Source organism: Ambystoma mexicanum, chromosome 4q (genome assembly GCF_040938575.1).
Source record: "Ambystoma mexicanum isolate Mex_15411 chromosome 4q, UKY_AmexF1_1, whole genome shotgun sequence".
In the NCBI taxonomy this organism is placed as follows: domain Eukaryota; kingdom Metazoa; phylum Chordata; class Amphibia; order Caudata; family Ambystomatidae; genus Ambystoma; species Ambystoma mexicanum.
In genome coordinates, this window is record NC_090928.1 from 536748773 (window position 1) to 536763161 (window position 14389).

The 14389-nt window shown below is 45.5% G+C and overlaps 1 long non-coding RNA gene across 8 annotated transcripts in view; it reads right to left on the reverse strand.

Moving 5' to 3' along the window:
- Positions 1–14389, reverse strand: part of LOC138467827 (uncharacterized) — a 217354-nt gene that overhangs the window by 181838 nt on the left and 21127 nt on the right. For 3 of the 8 annotated variants that reach the window (XR_011268153.1, XR_011268149.1, XR_011268152.1), the window contains exons 6-7: positions 2822–2848; positions 419–2120 (exon numbers count right to left, since the gene is read on the reverse strand). The exons of 2 other annotated variants lie outside the window; for them this stretch is intronic. This is a non-coding gene — a long non-coding RNA (uncharacterized lncRNA). The remainder of the gene's footprint in view (positions 1–418; positions 2121–2821; positions 2849–14389) is intronic. 3 more of the 8 variants (XR_011268151.1, XR_011268155.1, XR_011268154.1) reach the window with 2 other exon arrangements.

Consider the following 14389-nt stretch of genomic DNA (forward strand, 5'->3'; position numbering starts at 1 on the left):
GATGCTCACTCCCCGCTTTTTAGTCCCACTGGAGGCCAGATATTGTGTAGGGAAGGCTCTATGTCTCAACCTCTGTTCATCCTCTGGAGGTAAGTGTGTCTCTTGCAGCCATACCACCGAGGCGTGCATATCTCTCAACCTAGTCAACATAGATTTTCGCTTGATTGGAGTGTTAAGCCCCTGGATGTGTAACAAGACAAATGTTAATTCAGACATCATTGTACTTTAACCATTCGTCCCTTTCATTGCAATCCAGCTGAGGAATTTTTGTAGATATTGCATGTATGTTTTGCATGTTTTTACCCAAAAACAAAAAAGTGAGATTCCCTCCTCCCCACCCCCCAACTTTTGAACTAAAACTGCCCAATAACTTTCTCAACATATTGTATTCACAATAGATCACTGGGTTTTTACTCACCCGGGAAGTTTGGCTTCCGGACTTCTCTCCCCCACCCTTTTCATGCCGCTTAATGTCTGGTGTGATTGTTTCTTGTGCACTCAACTTAGCATATGATTACGTTCCAGATGTGAGATCCACTCTTTTCTTAATTGTCTTTTTAATGAGAGATTGGATGGCCAATATCTGCAACCATTGTCTGTGCGCAGAACCACAACAGCAAATCTAATATGAAGCTTTTGTAAAGTAAAGGCCAAAGCGCCCTTTGCCACCAGAAGCACGAAGGCAGGAATCAAAGAGTGCATTCATCAGGGCACTTCAACCATCCCCGGCCTGAGAATACACCTGGTGATGCATGCAGCACACCCTATACCACGCAGAGGCTCAAACAGTCTGCCACACAATTCAAAACCTAGACAGCCTTCATGCCAGCCAAACAAAACTGTGCCCTTTGGTACAATGCTTCAGAATTAAGCAATTTTAATTTTATTTATAGTTTTATAAGTGCCAAAGCCTGCAAGCATCAGGGCACCATCATGGAGAAAATAGACTAAACAAAAGTGACACAGGACACACAGAACGAGGAAGAACCAACCGTCCATCCTAGTGATTACTTAAAGAGAGCAGTTTTTAAAAGCACGGCAGAACTTCAGGTTATTAAGTTGTACGTTTGTTCCAGATTTTGGCTGCTCTAACAGGGAAGGATCTACCCAGTCCATTGGACCGTTTGTGGGTAATGCTCTTGATCTGGTCCTTGTTTCCTGAACGCATGGAGCTGCCTGGCACATATGGACAGATTAGTGTTTTCAGATAGAGAGGGGCTGTACCAAAGAGACAACGGTGTACCAGTGTGCTAGATTTGAAAGCAATCTTGTCTTCCACCTTCAGGCAGTGTAGATCCCTTTTACTGGCCAAGAAATGTTCTCCTCTATGTATGTTTTCAATAATGCGCACAACGCTGTTCTGGATTGTCTGACATTTAGTCAGACAAGTGGTGTTTGCCCCTATTAGGTGCGCATTGCCGTAGTCCAGCCATGAAACTATAGAGGCTCGGGCAATATTGAAGATGCTGCGAAAGTCGCATCCGCTTCCTACATGCCACACATCAACAATCCTCACAAAAGGGAAATCTAGGTCAGCGGGCATCTGTGCACCTTATTGAAAATTACGAGCATAGCGCCCCTGTGCCCTTTATAAATAATACACATTCTCACAGGAGCTAATCGACACTGCAGTGTTCTTAAGCAGACAACAGAGTCAAATCTTGTTGCTGGGCCCATGGGACTATTTCCTTCAGATGAAAGCACTGGAATGATTTGCTTGTACCCACTGAAGGTGCGGTCATGTGTATGAGTTGTATATGCACCGTACACATAGCAACTTTGCACACAAGAGCACCGCAAGAACGTGGATAATGGACCACTTTAAAAAGTGAAAAAGCAACCAGAGTTTTTGCAACGGTTTGTTTAGTACATAAAAAAGTGAGTAGGCAAAAGGCCGGATGCGTGCGCTCTACACGTCCCAAGACTATAGTTTGTGGAGTTAAATTGCGCTGCTGTGGTCAATACTGTGTATGGGCAATTCTCAGTCGCACTGCGCCCAAGAGTGCAATATAGGCATGTGTTGCAAGTAATTGAAGAGAGATGTGGTTATAAGTCTGATGGATTTATTTGCAAAGTAGTCTGACACGTGTTTTGAGTCTAAACCAACTCTTCATCCGAGGCTAAACATAATACACAACAAAATCATAGACAATTATGCACCAATAAACAAATAATGTTGGTATAAAAACCATGCATTGTGTAAATTCAAAAAAAGCATGGCAAGAGGCATAAAACACAGAGGCAAACAAAAGGTATAGGTAGATAATTTTGTCATATGGCATAATCATTTTTTTTTTAAAAAAAGGGTCACAACATAAAAGAAAAGAAGGATTGAAGGGTCATATTATATCAAAGGTCATGATAAAAATAAGGGAAACCACAGCATCAGTGGTAGGTAATAAAAAAGACACAGTACCACATATTTGATGATGTTGAAATGAATGGAGAATCCATGGTGCCGGGATGCACGAAATACACAGGAAGCAAGGCAAACAAAAAGGTACAAAAATGAACATGCAGCCACGGGAGTCACTGTAACAGCGCATTCAAAGAGGCAAGGTTGACCAAAAAGCCCAATAATGGGTACTTCTTATGTAAGTTAAATCACAAGCAGAGATATATATCAGAATTATTTCCAAAAAGGTGCCAATTACAACAGTATCTGTAAATGGGAGATGGGACCTAAGATAAACTGAATGAAGGACAGTGCCAGAAAACTCTCTGAAATCGTAAAGAAAATAGAGATTATGAAAGGATGTAACCAAATTGAGTGAAAAGATGTGATGTAGACTAAAAAGCAATTTAAAAAGGAAAATTGTACCTCACGGCTTTGCAATTGCGGTAATTTCTGTAGGAAACAAAACATTTCTAAGCGTCAGGAATTGCAAAAGCAATTGTAACGTACCAACTAAGTTATGTAATGACAATGTGATTAAGAAGCAAACAAACCAAGCATTACGCGATCTAAATCCAGAGAGTAATTGACTGGGACTAGAGAGAATCAAGTATTGCTGAATTAAGACATGCAAGTGCACTAATTGCAAGTGTCAGTGGGGCCATGAAAAACCGTCCTACAAGCACAGCAGGAAAAGCCAAATTGATGTGAAAGGAAGCAGCCTGGGCTGCGGAGATAGAAACAGGACTCAAATAGAAAGCTGCAGCTAAGCAAGGAAAGGCTGAGGGATTCAAACATGGCCATGTTGCATTGAAAATAAATCCGCCATATTGGACTTGCTGAATTCAATGGAAACAATACTAGGAAAACTAACCCCGTCTTAATAAACAGATTGATTGCGTGTCAAGGAGGCAATTAAAACATATTGGATTTCCAATTAGAAAAAATAAGTATATTTGGTGAAAAAAAACAAAAAACAACCATCTTACAAAAACGAAATTGAAAGGGAGCCATATCGCGCTAAGCTGCGTGCGCCTGGTGCTATTGTGTGAATCATTCCCACGAGTGAACTGAATGCAATTCAGTGCGGTCGCTAGCCGATTGCAAACGGTAGTAGGAACCCTGAATTTGAGTGATATATTTACAATTGCTGTCTGTGAGTACGCTGCTGGTGAGTCATAAACAATAGGAGAACCTGATTCAATCAGTTGTGGAGAAACGAATTAACACACTCATGATTAAATATAAACAACAAAATAAACATATATAAGAAAACTTGTGTCACTATGTCACAAAGCCTGTAAGAACAACAGGAAATGAATTAGGTACACACATGTGCACAGAGAAATGAGAATTATGAAACCTAAATAAAAGCATGAACAATAGACAAATTAATGTTCACAAGAAGGTTGCAAATTCATGATCAGAGTTTAACCCATTAAACACAGTGCGATATTTGCAGATAAGTCTTGCTTCCAATTGACGTAACTTCAGCATTAAATTGCCCCCCCTGGGTGACAATGACACTTTACATAGACCCACAAATCAGATGTCATCCTTACTATCTAATTGGTGTAATTTTTACCAATGATTGGCTAGTGAATATTTGGACTCCTGACTGCCAATTGTGGCGAGATGTTCTCTGATACGAATCTTTAAGGGTCGGATGGTGCTACCAACATATTTCAATCCACAAATACAGATTATCCAATAGACAACAAATTTGGAATTGCAGTTCAGAAATGAATGAATGATGTGGTCTCCTCTAGTCCCAAAGGAGACCTGTGAAGTTTCCAGGGTATACTTGCACATGCTGCAGAATCCACATTTGTGGAAACCCGCAGCACGGGTGTTAGGCAGAAACCTGTGCAGTTCCCTTAGGGACCACAGCAAAAGATTTAAGACTACAGGTGTTGGCAGTAAACCCACTTGGTAGCAGTCTGCACCACCCAGATTTACCTGGTAGCTGTGGCTGAGCAGTCAGACTTCCCTCAAGAAGAGTTAGGCAGTATGCAAAGTATACACAATAGGCACTCAGATACCACAATACAAGCAAACACTGACCAGAGCTTTGGTATCAAAGTATATAATTATTTATTTAAAAACACACAGTTTGAAACACTCCAGCACTCTTATTGTAAAATATTCTAAACACAGTTACTATTGACTGGTGGGGATAACCAGTTGTAATATATACACCCCTTTTACCTTATCGGATAAGTCACAGTAAAACACCACTTATTTTCATACAGAGGTGAGCGCTTAACTAGATTGCACTCCAATATGTTTGTGAGAAAGGGGGGGAGAAAGACAGAATATGGAAAGGTACACCACTCTAAGGTTCAGGAACACTACAAGCAAGGCAGAAGAGCAAAAGTCACTGGTGAGCCAAAGTCCAAAGGCTGGGCCCACTCTTAGAGAGAGCAGAGCACAAATGCGCACAAGATCACACAGTTACACTAGGCTTAGAAAGTCTTGCAGAGGGTTCAAAAAGAGTTTAGAGAGGCTTAAGAAAGTTTTAGCCAAGGTGTCCCAGACTAACCCAGGTTCGAAAGCCGGGGGCTAAATCTACCCCGTACAGTCGGTAGCAAGGGAAGCCAGGCGGGACACGGTACCTTAAGTGGGAAGGATCCTCCAGCGGTGGCAGTTGTTCCTGGTAGTGGGTGCAAGTTGCGTCGTCGTCCAGGGGAAGAGAAGATCTCGACTTGGAGGAAAGATGAAGGTCGTTGCACTACCAGGGCAGAAACCAGCCGCAGAGTTTTCCAGTTAAAGGTGGTACCTTTGTTTCGCGGTCGTGGTAAAATGTGGTATCCCGGTTGCCGGGGTGCTTGGCATGGGCAAGGCGGCCACAAGGTACGTCGGGAAAGCGAAAAGACGGTGAAACTGGTTATCCCCACCAGTCAAAGGAAGAAGACTCTCCGCGGGAGATCTCCTCTGTCGTTGGGAAAAGTGGTGAGGCAGTCCAGCAGGGCTCCACCAGTAGTGGTGTCGTGGCAGGTCGGCTCAGCTTCTCCCTCGTCGGATTCTTAGGTCCTGTGGCGACTTCTGAAGTTCCAGTCCCCAAAGCCCTGCTTTTATGCAGAAAACCCCCATTCACTCAGCCTAGCTGTCACTCAAACATGCTAAGTGGTGAGCCGGCCGGCTCACCACTTGGGCCAATCAGGACGGAGTGCGACTTGAGTTGCCTAGGCAACTCAGTCCAGGGTGCCTAAATCCCCCTCCACCCCTCCTAAGTACCCTAGACAGAGTGGCACCACTTTGGAGGGCTTCTGTGGAGAAGCCCGCCAAAAAGTGGAACAAAGGGCTCGACTTGGGTTGGAGTCACAGAAGAGAACACAAACGCCATTTTAGAATCAAGTTTTGGCAAAAAATACCAACCGGAGAATTATTATTAATTTAATAAAACGGCGGTATGTTCCAGGCTACCGTAAATAATTAAATAAAGATAGTAGCCTAAAACAATGGCAAATCCCATAGGAAAATATTCGCGGTTGAATATAAAAAGTAGTATCCACTGCCACCAGCCAAAACTCGATCAGGGGGGATGGAGACGTGCCCCCTCGACTAACAGACCCCGGGGCAATTGAATTGCCCCAGCCAGTACGTCCACAATATGATGGTTTGTACTGGTTCTGTTCAGAATTTAAGACTAGTAAAGTCAATGGTGACTTTACATGCCCTGGGAGACAGTAGTCAGTCCCAGGGTATGGAGTCTATACTGGGGGGTCACTATGACACCCCTGTGTTAGTGCACTGAGGGTGCTGTGTAACACACATCACAAAAAGACATGAAGCCCTGTGGAGTAAAAGACCCCATAGCCCATTAAACACATCTAAATTCAAAGAAACACACTCAAATCATGTCCAAGAGTGAGGGTAAAAGAGTCTCACTCTTGGCAGGAGAAGAAAATAAACCCCAAAAATCCAGCAAAGCTGCTGGGGGACTCACTAGGTTAGGAAATTCAGCCTAAACAGAGAATTCTCCCTAACAACGGGCAGAATCTAACCACGCAGTTTTGGGAGTGGGTGAGTTCATAAATGAAGGGCAGAGTTTGTTTTTAAGAGATCTGCCTTTGCTAAATGTGATGCTTGCAAAGGGATCAAGCCAGTTGGCAATGTCGGAATCAAGGTGTAGCAGGTGCCAATGTTTCTCCAAAATTCTGTGGATCTTGTGACTGTCTGAGTTGAATGTAGTGATAAACCTGATTTTTTGAGTCATGGATGACTTCTCTCCGGTTTTAGGGACTAACAAATCTGCTCTCTTCAGCTGTCGTACTGAGGCAAGCGCTTTGTCGAGACAGCTATGGTGATAGCCTCTCTCAAGAAACTGTGATTTAATGGCAATGCTTTCATGGTCAAAATGCTTAGGATCAGAGCAGTTCCTCTTGGCGCGAATATACTCTCCTTTAGGGATATTGAATTTGACATGATTTTTGTGACAGCTGTCCGCATGCAATATTGAATTAACAGAAGTAGACTTACGGAAAGTTTTTGTCACCAACCTTTTAAGGCTGAGATCAATTGAAAGATCCAAGAAATCAATGTGAGTTTGACTTATAGTGGACGTAAATTGCATACCCCAATCATTGTGATTAAGATAAGCCACAAATTCTAGCAGTAATTCTTGTTTACCAGAACAAATTAGTAGAACATCATCTATATATCTTTTCCAAAATTTCAAATAGGGAAGGTGGGCAGCATTGACAAATACGAATTTTTGTTCAAACGAATGCATGAATCCATTGGCCAGTGGTGGTGCAAAGCTGGCACCCATAGCCACCCCAATTAATTGCTTAAAATATACATTGTTGAAAACAAAAACATTGTTCTGTAAAGTAAATAACAAAACCTCCTTCACCATTGCGATATGATCGGAAAAGGATGCAGAAAATTCACGGAAAAGAAAATCAACACTTTCTAATGCTTTCTGATGATCTATGGAAGTGTATAATGCTTTGACATCTAGTGTAACTAGCCAGCAATTGTTTTGGAAATCCAGATTGTCAAGAATTTCAAATGTATGCATGGTATCTCTAATGTATGTAGGAGTGTTGAGCACCACTGGTAACAAGAATTCATTTATATAGAGATTGGTTCCAATATACCACCACCACCACTGACTATTGGTCTCCCTTCTGGTATGTTTGTGAATTGTTTGTGAATTTTTGGGAGGAAATAGATGGTGGGCAAAATAGGGCCATCTACGGTGAGAAATTGCCTTTCTACATCCGTGAGAAGGCCTGTTTTGTGCCATTTTGAAATAAGATCATTAGCTGTCGCATGAATGGTCTTAAGGGGGTTGTTAGGAAGAATAGAATAACAACCAACTGAGTTCAAATGTTGCATGTCCATAGTTATTTAATCAACACGATTCATGACAACATTCCCACCCTTGTCAGCCTCTTTGATGATCAAATCAGGATTACCAGACAGATGTTTCATTGCTTGAAACTCATCTTTATTAAGATTCTGCTTATGAGTGGGTTTGTGTGTTGAAACAAAGTCTTCCAATAAGTGCATGTCCTTGATAACTGCGTGATAAAAACTATCAATAACATTGTCAGAAGGAAAAGTGGGAGAAAACTTAGATTTCTTGGTTAATTCCTTGATGATAAAATTTTGTTGAATAATATCTAGTTCCTTTAGTACTTCTGAAATACTGGTTTGTGTAAGAGGTGCTACGTCATCAAGTGTCATTAGGACATGAGTAGTAAGGAGTGTTTGCATGGAGATCTGGGACGGAATAGGAGTGGGAGGTGGAGGTTTATAATTACGAACTTGAGTTGCAAAGAATTTTTGGAGTTTGAGTTTGCGTGTGAACTTGAAAAGGTCAATGTGGCTGCCCACAAAATTGTTTGTAGCTGATGGAACAAAGGAAAGGCCCTTATTGAGAACAGTTGTTTCAGCCGAGGAGAGCGGATATGAACTTAGATTAGTGATTAGGTTGATGGGTACAGACTGGGTAATTGTTGCTGGGACTGAGAAATTGCTCTGGTCAGTCTTCGGTTGGGTGGTGCGTTTCCGCTGCCGTGACCTACCACCCCTTGTGCCCCTGGTTGTATGTCTGGGATTGATATATTTGTGGCGACTGGTGTTTGAAAACACACTTTTTTCACTGCTGCAATACGATTCCCTTTTTTGAAGCACCTGAGCTGCTCCAAAAAAGTTGAAGGGCCTGCAGGAGCCGAGGAGATAGATTTGGAGTCTATTAATTCATCTTGATCAAGGTCATGTGAAATGGAATCGGAGAGAGTAACATTCTCAAGGTTAGATGTCGACGGAGTCTGAGGCTCTGAGTCACTATCTACTTCTGAACTTGCTGGAGCAGAAGCAAGGCTGCTAGGACGAGATCTAGAGACCTCATCATATTTTGCCTGGATTCGATTGTCTCTATAGTCACGATCATCACGAGAGAATTTTCTTGATTTGCGCATTTTGACCTCATCTTGATGTTTGCGTAGTATTTCATACAATGTTTTAAAGTTCTTATCGATTGTGGCCCTCGGTGCATTGAAAAGATTAATTTGTTCTTTGACTTTTTCAATTTCAACAACTGTGCGGAAATGCTCGCGTGTAGCGTGTTCAACCAAAAGTTCCAACATTATGCTGGAGCTTGTGGTGAGATTAGTTTCCCAATCAGACAAAAGGTCTGTGTCCAATGGGTCCTCGAAATCCGGAAGGATAAGTATTCTTAGACCACGGGGTATTTTGTTTTCCTGTAGATAGTGTTTCAGAGTCGTTTTTTCCCAACATTTATTAATTTCTTTAATACTCAGTTTTTCTAATTTGAAAAATAAGGATCTCAAATCAATTTTATCACTATTGAGTCTTTTCAATGGGTTCAATGTAGAACCTCGTGGAGCAAACAGAGCTTTAATATCTTCATCTCGTGTTAATAAATATTCTGCTGCTTCAGCCATAATACAGCTGCTGGGTGAGAGTACTTGAATGATAAGAAAAACACAGGTTTGGCGGAGAAAGTCACAAAACCACAGCCCTTGTATGAATAAATATTAAGAGTGCACATAGGCTGCAGGTGCCTGAGAGGTGTGGGAATACTGCCAAGTACAACCCACTGTTGTGGAAACAATTAGAGCACAGGCAATTCTCAGTCGCACTGCGCCCAAGAGTGCAATATAGGCATGTGTTGCAAGTAATTGAAGAGAGATGTGGTTATAAGTCTGATGGATTTATTTGCAAAGTAGCCTGACACGTGTTTCGAGTCTAAACCGACTCTTCATCCGAGGCTAAACATAATACACAACAAAATCATAGACAATTATGCACCAATAAACAAATAATGTTGGTATAAAAACCATGCATTGTGTAAATTCAAAAACAAGGCAAGAGGCATAAAACACAGAGGCAAACAAAAGGTACAGGTAGATAATTTTGTCATATGGCATAATAAAAAAAGGGTCACAACATAAAAGAAAAGAATGATTGAAGGGTCCCATTATATCAAAGGTCATGATAAAAATAAGGGAAACCACAGCATCAGTGGTAGGTAATAAAAAAGACACAGTACCACATATTGGATGATGTTGAAATGAATGGAGAATCCATGGTGCCGGGATGCAAGAAATACACAGGAAGTAAGGCAAACAAAAAGGTACAAAAAATTAACATGCATCCACAGGAGTCACTGTAACAGCGCATTCAAAGAGGCAAGGTTGACCAAAAAGCCCAATAATGGGTACTTCTTATGTAAGTTAAATCACAAGCAGAGATATATACCAGAATTATTTCCAAAAAGGTGCCAATTACAACAGTATCTGTAAATGGGAGATGGGACCTAAGATAAATTGAATGAAGGACAGTGCCAGAAAACCCTCTGAAATTGTAAAGAAAAGAGAGATTATGAAAGGATGTAACCAAATTGAGTGAAAAGATGTGATGTAGACTAAAAAGCAATTTAAAAAGGAAAATTGTACCTCATGGCTTCGCAATTGCGGTAATTTCTGTAGGAAACACAACATTTCTAAGCGTCAGGAATTGCAAAAGCAATTGTAACGTACTAACTAAATTATGTGATGACAATGTGATTAGGAAGCAAACACACCAAGCATTACACGATCTAAATCCAGAGAGTAATTGACTGGTACTAGAGAGAATCAAGTATTGCTGAATTAAGACATGCAAGTGCACTAATTGCAAGTGTCAGTGGGGCCATGAAAAACCGTCTTACCGGCACAGCAGGAAAAGCCAAATTGATGTGAAAGGAAGCAACCCGGGCTGTGAAGATAAAAACAGGACTAAAATAGAAAGCTGCAGCTAAGCAGTGAAGGCTGAGGGATTCAAACATGGCCATGTTGCATTTAAAATAAATTCGCCATATTGGACTTGCTGAATTCAATGGAAACAATATTAGGAAAACTAACCCCGACTTCATAAACAGATTGATTGCGTGTCAAGGAGGCAATTAAAACATATTGGATTTCCAATTAGAAAAAATAAGTATATCCGGTGAAAAAAATTAAAAATAAATAACAACCATGTTACAAAAACGAAATTGAGGGGGGCGTGGCCTGGAGCGCCGCGGATGAGGCTGCTCCATTGATGGCCTCCGTTGGGGTCCACGGCTCTGACTGATCTTTGGCCGGTTCCTGCTATGCTGTAACGGCCTCCTGGCAGGGATCTGAAGCGGAACGACTCATGCGCCCGTGGCTACATTCCTGGCCCTTAATGCGGCAGAGTGGCTGAAAACGCGGCGTTGGAACTTCTCCACGGTGTTCCCCACCGTGATTCAAGATGGCGGCCGCGACTAGGGCCCTTCGCCGCCGCGGCCCGCTGGCGCTCTTCTGCCTGATGCGGGGAGGGGCAGTGTGGCTCCAACATGTAACAGCACTCTCGTAGTACCTGCCGCCTCCCCCATCCCTCCCCCTCATCTTCACAGGGTCTTCGATTGAGACGGCCGGGTCCGGCAACCACCATTCCAACGCCGAGAGCTGCAGCGCTGCATCCTCCCCCCTCGCCTGGGCCTGGTGACGCTGGGCCTCCCCCGCAAGATGAGCTCCGGCGGACCCTAAGCCAGTGGTGCCTGCAGCCACCACCTCCAGCGCGGTCGGCGCTCTACTTTCCAGGCGGGCGCCGCTGGCCCCACTAAGCATTCCAAGCTCCGACGACCTGCCGCCCAGCAGCTGGCACCCTGAGGAACCGACGACGCGCCACTCTCCTGGTGAGCACCTCTGTCCCCATTGAGTGAGGTGGCCCCTGAGCCTCCCCACTTGCATCCACGACTGGCTTCCCCCGCGGGCTTGCCCGGAGGCCCGCCGCCATCCCTGAGGCTTACCGGATCTCGTCCCCCCACCTCCTACTGATCGTGGTCCGCTTCCACTGCGGTGGTTCTGGTGCTCCTGCAGCTTCCTGGGGCGCCCCTGCCCACCGTCACCACGCACCGGCGGAGCGGAACCACCTCCACCCCATTGCTTTGGATCCGGGCCTCTCACCTTGTGTGGCTTCTCATTACGACACAATTACTATCCCGTGAAGGCACTCCTGCCTTTTCTCCCTGAGAAATCTCCTGGGGCGTCCCGGCCCACTCCATTCCTATCGCCACCTTTGGCTCCTGTGGCCCCTGGCAGCGAGCATATTCTCCCCCCCCCTCTTAAGCCATGACGAAGGTGGTGAAATCATTGAGGGGCACCGACATTGCCACCATGCTGCAGGCCCCGGAGAAGGGGAAGAAAACTGACCCCCCGAATCTAACTCCCCAGAGGGCCTCCGACGTGAAGGGCACGCTGGCCACCAAGGAAGACCTCCAGGTCTTTATGTCTGACATTAAAGCGGAATTCCGCAACTGCATGACGGAACTCACAGCCAAGTTGGAACAAACCGAACAGCGGATTGACAACGTGGAACACCGAATCGTGGAGGTTGAGGAACTGGCAGTAGACCATTCTAACTCGATGAAGGAGATGCAACGTAATATCCAAGCATTAATGGATAAAACCGAAATCCTCGAATTTAAGCAAGAGGATATGGAAAACCGCTCTCGGCGCAATAACTTACGGATCCGAGGGGTCCCCTCATCAATCCCAGACAAGGAACTTCCTGAATATGTCAGCACCTTCTTTCAATCTTTACTGCCGGACTTGGATGAAATGCAACTCCTACTTGACCGCACCCACTGTATGCGCCCCCGGCGGGGAACTGACACAGACTTTCCCCCAGATGTCATCACGAGAGTCCACTTCTTCACCACTAAGGAGGCTATCGCTGCGATAGGCCGCACAAAGGACGAGCTCTCCTTCCAGGGATCCCCACTTCAAATCTTCCAAGACCTATCGCCCCTAACCCTCCAAAAACGCAGAATGCTCCGTCCTCTCACCCTTTTTCTCCGAGACCAGCAGGTGCGTTACAGATGGCTGTTTCCTACGGCGCTACAATTTTCATATAAAGGCACTCCTCGCACCATCAGTCACCTCGAGGATGCGACTTCCATTCTACGACCGGGCTCTCCCGAGAACGCAGGGCACTCCCTCCCACCTCGATCGGACCCGGCCCTGGAGCCTGGCTCCCCCAAGCAGAAACGGACCCCCTGGTCACGAGTGCAGAGATCTCACAAACCCAGATGATGGCCCACACTTCCCTTAAGGATCAAGCGGCACCGAGACTAGCGATATTCTCTTAACCCCGCCGCGGACCCCATGCGGCCTATACCCTCCTCCAAGGTGGATGTCATCGTATTACCCTTGGAGAAAGCTTCAACCATGTCACCCAGGTCGCCCGTTGCCGGCCTGGGATGTCCGGGGCACCCACCGACAGTTATCAATCGGCCCCCCGGCCACAGTTAGGTCCTCCCGTTGGAGGCCGACGTTGGAAGTTTGGATCTCCCGTTGGAGACTATTGTTAAAACCATCAGCCACAGGAGCCCTAACTCTGATGACACATCGCAGCTATGGCTAACGTAGACCCCTCCCAATCCCCCCCAGCCGCGGCAAAGGTCCTCGGACAGCCACCCCCCCAACCACAAGAAATTGAAACTCACCACTCTGAATGTTAGGGGCCTGAACTCCCCCCCGAAGAGGAAATCCATCCTACACAGGCTGCAATCCGACGGAACCTCAATCGCTTTCCTTCAGGAAACACACTTAATTCCAGCTGACTTTTCCCGCCTCCGAAGCAGACTCTTCCCTACGCAATTCTTAGCGTCCAATGGCACCAAAAAGGGTGGCACCGCTATCCTTCTGGCTGCGGGCTTCAACCCCCAGGTCCTCGACGTCCTGCGCTGCCGAGAGGGTCGCTTTGTGGCTGTCAAATGCATCATTATGGGCCAACTCTACACTCTCGTTTCAGCATACGCCCCAAATGAGTTCCAAGAAGGATTTTACCAGGACCTGGAAGAGATCCTCCTCCTGTTCACGGAGGGACAACTTGTCATCGGGGGCGATTTCAATGGGGCCCCAGATTCCCTTAAAGACAGATCTCACACCCCCACCTCCAGGGACCAGAAGCTAGCCCTGGCCCTGCTCCACTTGTTCCGCACGCTTGATGTCGTCGACACCTAGAGAGTGTTATACCCGGAGGAGAAGGACTTCACCTTTTACTCATATGTACATCGCACTTTCTCCAGAATCGATTTCCTGTTGGCCTCACCCCGGTTCCTGACCTTCACGGATGACGTCACGATCGGCCCCCGGATCCTCTCGGACCATGCCCCAGTCTCGCTCTCCCTCCGAGTCCACGACCCGGATCCCCCTCCACGTCGCCAATGGACCTTGTATGACCCTATCCTGGGTGACATGACGGTGAGAGATGCGATCGCCAGGACAATCAAAAACTTCTTTACGGAGAACCGTAACGAGGACACGTCCCCCGCCAACACCTGGGACGCCATGAAGGCGGTGCTCAGAGGGGAACTGATCGCCCAAGGCGCCGCGTTTCACAAACAGAAGAAGGCGACCCGAGACGCCCTGGAGGCCGAGGTTTGTGCAGCCGAAGCGGTCCACAAGCAGAAGGGCTGGTCCCCGAAATCCTACAAAGCCTTGCAAA